We start from the raw sequence: 6,028 nt of genomic DNA, 5'->3' as shown, positions 1-6,028 counted from the left end.
CACAGCTCACTGCCAAGCCAGATCCCTGACCCACTGAGCAAGGCCAGGGATAGAATCCACATCCTCATGGATACTAGTTGGATTCATTTCTCCTGTACCACAACGGGAACTCCCAAGGAGTCAATTTATGAGGGCTGACACAGTGGCAAGTCCGGGAGCCACAGGAGCCACAAACTGGGGCTCCTGACCCAGCATATATGGCTGGAGGAGGTTGGGAAGTTAGCCAGTGGGTCCAGTAAGTCAGCTCAGTGCCTGTGGCCTTGAGCAGATCGCCAGCTTTACTGTGCCTCAGTTTCCCACTTTCCCTTGGAACTTCAGGATGAGATAAGGATGGAGGAAACGAGGGCTTCCCATTTGGAATAGTTGGGGGTAGAGCGTTGGTGAGGGAGCCCTGGGCCTCACTCTGCCTGGTCTTGCTGAGTGACCCAGATGTCTCCCCAGGGCCTCAGTTTCCCAACCACAGAGAAGGAGCCAGGTTGCCCAGTCTTCTGTGAGCAAATGCACATGGGCAGTAGAAGAGCCGACAAAGGTGAGCAGTCAGGGAGAGCTTCCCAAAGAGGGTGGCACAGCAGAGGCCTGAAAGATTGAGAGCAGGGGTCATAAGAGAACTGGCTGGGGCCCCTGGCCTGGGGTTTCCCTGGAAGAAGCCCTGAGTGTGAGGGAGGAATTTGGGTGTGGGGTTCTGGGTTCAGACAGAAGGGAAGGAAGGACTGGGATATTCAGTGAGCTCCCAGGCTCCCTAATTGGGGCAATAAACAACAAAGAATAGGGCTGCTCAGGTCACGGGTCCTGGGTTTCAATCCTACCCATCATTGCTTCATTGAGGGCCCTTGGTTTCATCTGGGAAATGGGAGCAATAATAACACCTCATTCAAAAGGTTGATGCACATTATATGACTCCATTTGTTGAAATATCCAGAATAGGCTTATCTGTGGAGAAGAAAGTAGATTAGTGGTTGCCTAGAGCTGGAGGGATGAGGGGATTGAAGGATAATTTTTGAAGAGTACAGGGTTTTGAGTTCCCTAGTGGCTCAGTGAGTTAAGGATTCACTGTTGTCACTGCTGTGGCTCAGGTCATTCCTGTGTCACCAGTTGGATCCCTGGCCCAGGAACTTTTGCATGCTGTGGGTGTGGCAAAAAAAAAGTATGGGTTTTCTTTTTGGGATGTTGAAAATGGTCTAAATTTGATTGTGGTGTGGTGATGGTTGGACAATTCTGAATATACTAAAGACCATTGACTTGTACACTTTAAATGGGTTAATTATATGGCATATGAATTGTATCTTAAAAAACTGTTATGGAGAAACCAAAGAGTTGTTGGGAGCATTAGGTGAGATGCTACATGCCAAGGACATTGTAAGCACTCCCTAAATGTTAGCTCTCACTGGCATCATTTATTCCTGGCAACAAGCAAGCCCTCCCTAGAGAGGGCTCAGGGGCCTGGCCAACCACTGCTGGCTGGGGGCCCTAAGCAAGGCACATCACCTCCCTGAGTCTCAGTTTTCTCATCAGTGAATTGGGGTGATTTTTCAGATCTGGCCACCTCTTGAGACATCTACAGGCTCAGGTCAGACCTTGGGTTTTCCCTACATATGCAAGGCTGGATGTTGTCTCCACTTACATAGAAAAGGGGGAGTGCCCTCTCTGCCCCCCAGGGGGCTGGCTTCATGCATCCACTCATCTTGTGTACTGAGTGCAGGTTGTGTTGAAGGCACTGGGCAGAGGAAAGAGCAGGGACCACAACAGACAGAGCCTCACCTCCTTGGAGCTCAGAGCCTGGGAGGAGGGGCCCACAAGGGTGTCGGGCTAGGATGGAGCAAGTCAGCCATGCAAGCTGTCATGCTGTCATTCTGGGCCTCAGTTACCTCATCTGTAACTTGTTGGGCTGTGCTAAGCCTCCATGACTGGCCCAGCATCTGCACTTAATACACAGGAATCATTATTGTCACTGTTACTATGATTAATATCATTATCATCATCCATCAAGAGCTTCTTTTCATCCCACTTCAGCTGTCCGGACTCGAAGTGAACTGTATTAGGGCTATATTTCCCTGTTCCCATCCCAGACCATCAATCAGCTCCCCCCGACTCCTTCCTCCAGGCAGGGCCTAGATGCTCCCTCCTGGCTCTGCCCATTTCAGACCCAGCCCGGGGCCTGAAGAAGCTTCTCCTCTGTGCAGCCCCAGGCCCCCTTCCTGACCCCTTTCTTCAGATCCAGCCACCAAAGGCATGACCCCTGGGCCCACAGGCCTAACCAGGCAGGGAACGGAAGGCCATCTTCCTGCCCTCTGCTTCCGCTCAGCTGCAGGGTAAGGTCACCAGGCCACCCCCCAGCAGGTCTTTCCGGGCATCCTGCTCTCTCACTGCAGCCAAGCCCAACGCAGCATCTCCTCCCACACCCTCCCTCTGCAGAGCTGCAAGCAGGCTGGGGACTCAGCCAGGGCCGGGACAGCCTCTGCAGCATCTCCGTTGGTGGTGGCAGAGGGCAGGGGTTGTGGGGGGAGGAGCCGTGCTTCCTCTGCTGGACACTGGTCCCTGCTCTGGACCTGCTGGTCCCTGCTCTGGACCTGCAGCCGCAGTGCCCAGTTTTACGGCTCCCCCAGGCGCTCTCCAGCAAAACTGCCTGCAAACTCTCTCCCCTTTTTTCAGGTTCCTGTTTGTGGAGAGTCAGGTTGCTTCAGGCCACAGCCTGCCAGGCTTCCCTGGGCACCCAGGAAAATGACAGGTTGAGCATTGGGAGGAAAGATCAGGTACCATCCCAGCCCTGCAGTGGATGGGCTTGGCAGCCTGAAATGGCTTATGGAATCCCTCTGGGCCTCAATTTCCCTGTCTGTACAGTGTGAATGCTCTTGATGGTGCCCTTACTGGCATCCTACTTCTGATTTGCCCTCACCTCCCCTGACCCTGAATCTGCTACCTTGGAACTGAATCTCCTCTGCGTCTGAACAGGAACCTTGGCAACCAGGCCAGGCAAATGAGAGAGATAGGATAGGGTGGTGATGGGAGTTCCCTTGTGGTGCAGTGAGTTAAGAATCTGGCATTGTCACTGTAGCAGCTTGGGTTCACTGCTGTGGCGCAGGTTTGATCCCTGGCCTGGGAACTCCACATGCTTCGGGCATGGCCAAAGGAAAAAAAAAAAAAAAGTGGTGATGGAGGTTGTGGGGAAGCCCAGCCTTGGAGACTTGGAGCCCCATGCCTTGGGCAGGGCTCCCCTTCCCTCTAGGCTGGTCCTTACCTCCCTGAGCCTCAGTCTTCCTTGTCCACAAAATCGAGAGTCAGACCCAAGTTACTGGAGGTGAATCCCTGTGTCAGACACAGTACTATCAGGTGACAATAAACAAGGGTCCCCTTCCCCTTTAAAGTTCAGCCAGCTCCCTCAGCCCAGCATGGTCAAGTCTAGGCCCTGTAGACTGTGTTGGAGATGGGGGATGGGCTGGCGGTGGGCATGTGGTGGCCAGGATGGTTCCCAGGTTGGGGGGCAGGTATCACTGTGCCTCCAGGTGATCTGTGATCCCTGCTCAGTGGTCAAGAAGTGGGGAAGCCAGAGCAGGCCTCCACCTTGGGTGTGTGCAGGGGGGCCATGAGACTGTCCAAGGGTTTGGCAGCCTGTTTGCTCATTTGTCCACTGGGCGGATATTCAGTCACTATCCTCCCTTTGAAAGCAGCTGCCCTCCTGGGCCTGCAAAAGACAACAGAACAGAGCTGTGTACCAGCTCCTGTCCTAAGTGCCATTAACTCATTTTTTGTCTTGTAGCAACAGTGTGGAGTAAGTAGTGCTCCTCTCATTTGGCACAGAGAAGTTAAGTGCCTCGCTGAAGGTTACACAGCTCATAAGTGATAGAGCTGGGGTCTGAAACCAGGTATTCTTTTTTTTTAATTTTAAGGCCATACCCACAGTATATGGAGGTTCCCAGGCTAGGGGTTGAATTGGAGCTGTAGCTGCCGGCCTATTACAAAGCCACAGCAATGCCAGATCTGAGCCACATCTGCCACCTATACCACAACTCATGGCAACGCCAGAGAGGATGAGATTCTGGAAGGTGACAGGACTGGTGGCAGTAACCCTTGCCTGGGGTCTGTTAGGCAAATAGCTAATAATAATAATAACAGTAGTAGTCCCATTTTAGGAGCTCTCTCTCTCTCACTTTTTTTTTTTTTTTTTTTTTTGGCTACTCTTGCGACATATGGCTATTCCAGGGCCAGAGATTGAATCTGAACCACAGCAGAGACAACACTGGATCCTTAACCTGCTGTACCACAGCGGGAACTCCTAGGAGCTCTTATTATGTCAGGCATTATGCTAAACTCTTTGCACACCTGTTTTTATTTATGCTCTAACCCTTACCCTATGGAGTAAATGTTATAGTTAACACCATTTTTAAGTTGGGAAGGAGTTCCTGTCATGGCTCAGCAGTAGCAAATCCAACTAGTATCCATGAAGACGAGGGTTTGATCCCTGGCCTCGCTCAGTGGGTTAAGGATCCGGTGTTGCCCTGAACTGTGGTGTAGGTCTCAGACGCGGCTCAGATCCCACATTGCTGTGGCTCTGGCGTAGGCTGGCAACTGTAATTCTGATTCCACTCCAAACCTGGGAAGTTGCATATGCTGCAGATGCAGCCCTAAAAAGATAAATAAATTAATTAAATAAAGTTGGAAAATAGAGACTCAGAGAGGTTAAGTGACTTACTCAAGGTCACATAGTGATTTACCAATCCAGGATTTAAAATTTTTAATTATTTATTAAGGGTTCAAATGTCTAAGGGCCCCAAAGGTAGACAGTGAAAAGTTGGCCTCCCCTGCCTCTGTACCCAGCCACCCAAGTCCTCCCCTGGAGGCAACCAGGGTGAATCTGAAGTGTCCTGCAGAGTAGGATCGTGTGTTTGCAGACAAACCAGAACTTGTGTTATTTGGAGCCGAGTCTGTGAGTGGCTTAGGGCTTGATACAATGCCCACCATGCCCTGGCAGAGATGTGGGGCCACTGTAGGCCCCCATCCTGTCACGCCCCCAGGCCCCTCTCCCAACCACCGTTGTCCTCCTCAGCACTTGGCAGAGCCTCCCACCTGGCTCTACTCCTCAGGCTGCAGCAGAGCCTGGGCACTGGTCCAGGGCCCTGACAGCAACTGGGAAGGGCTGCGGCAGGCCGGGGGAGACCCTTCAGCCCAGTCTGAGCCTCTTCTTATTATCTTCACGGAGGTGGCCCAGTGTGGGGGAACAGCCTGTGCAAAGGCAGGGAGGCCAGAGTGAGATGGGCATCAGTGGGGGGGTATCAGTGTGGGGGGCCTCATTGTGGGAGGAGCAGCCTTGGTTTTGGGGAACCAAACCAATTTGGGTATGGGTCCCGGCTCCACCCCTTCCTGCTGTGGAAACAGGTGGGTTTATCTCCCTAAGGAGCCTCTGTTTTCTCCTTCTTGAAGATGAAGAGACAAAGCACCTCACATAGGGGAATGCAGTAGGCCCTTGATAAGTGGTGGTTGGGTTATTTTAATTAGGGAGGCCTCTGCTCTAACTTTTCCACCACCCTCAGCTTCCATCTGACCCCTGAAATAACACAAGACCGTCAGAACGCTTACTTCCTTCCCACATGCAGAAGGAATTGAGTGTGAAGAAGCATTTGGTGGTAGTATTATTGTGGTTATTGTTATTATTACTCTTATTTGGCACCCAGTTCTGTGGTGTCCTTGGGTATGCAGACCCCAAGGACCCCACCTCCACCCAACTCTCTGGGATGACACTTTGTAACTTCAGACGATCCCTTTCACCTCTTAGACAGGATGCTGGTAACTCCTCCCAAAGGCAAGAGTTTACCCTGGTGGGGGGCAGGGCAGCAGACGACCTTTGCTCTGGTTTGGAGAGTGGGAGGGGGGGGCTAACGGGAAGCTGGGGAGGGACACAAGACAGAATCAGGGCTGGGATCAGGGCTCTTGGTCAGCCTTGGCCCAACTGACTACTACTAATCTTCCCTTTCCTGTTAACCACAGCATGAGCTTTGGGATGCTCAGATTAGAAAATATACGGAAGAGGAGTTCC

Source organism: Sus scrofa, chromosome 14, assembly GCF_000003025.6.
Source record: "Sus scrofa isolate TJ Tabasco breed Duroc chromosome 14, Sscrofa11.1, whole genome shotgun sequence".
Taxonomy (NCBI): Eukaryota; Metazoa; Chordata; class Mammalia; order Artiodactyla; family Suidae; genus Sus; species Sus scrofa.
The sequence above is the reverse complement of the archived record's forward strand: the minus strand, read 5'-3'. Positions refer to the sequence as shown.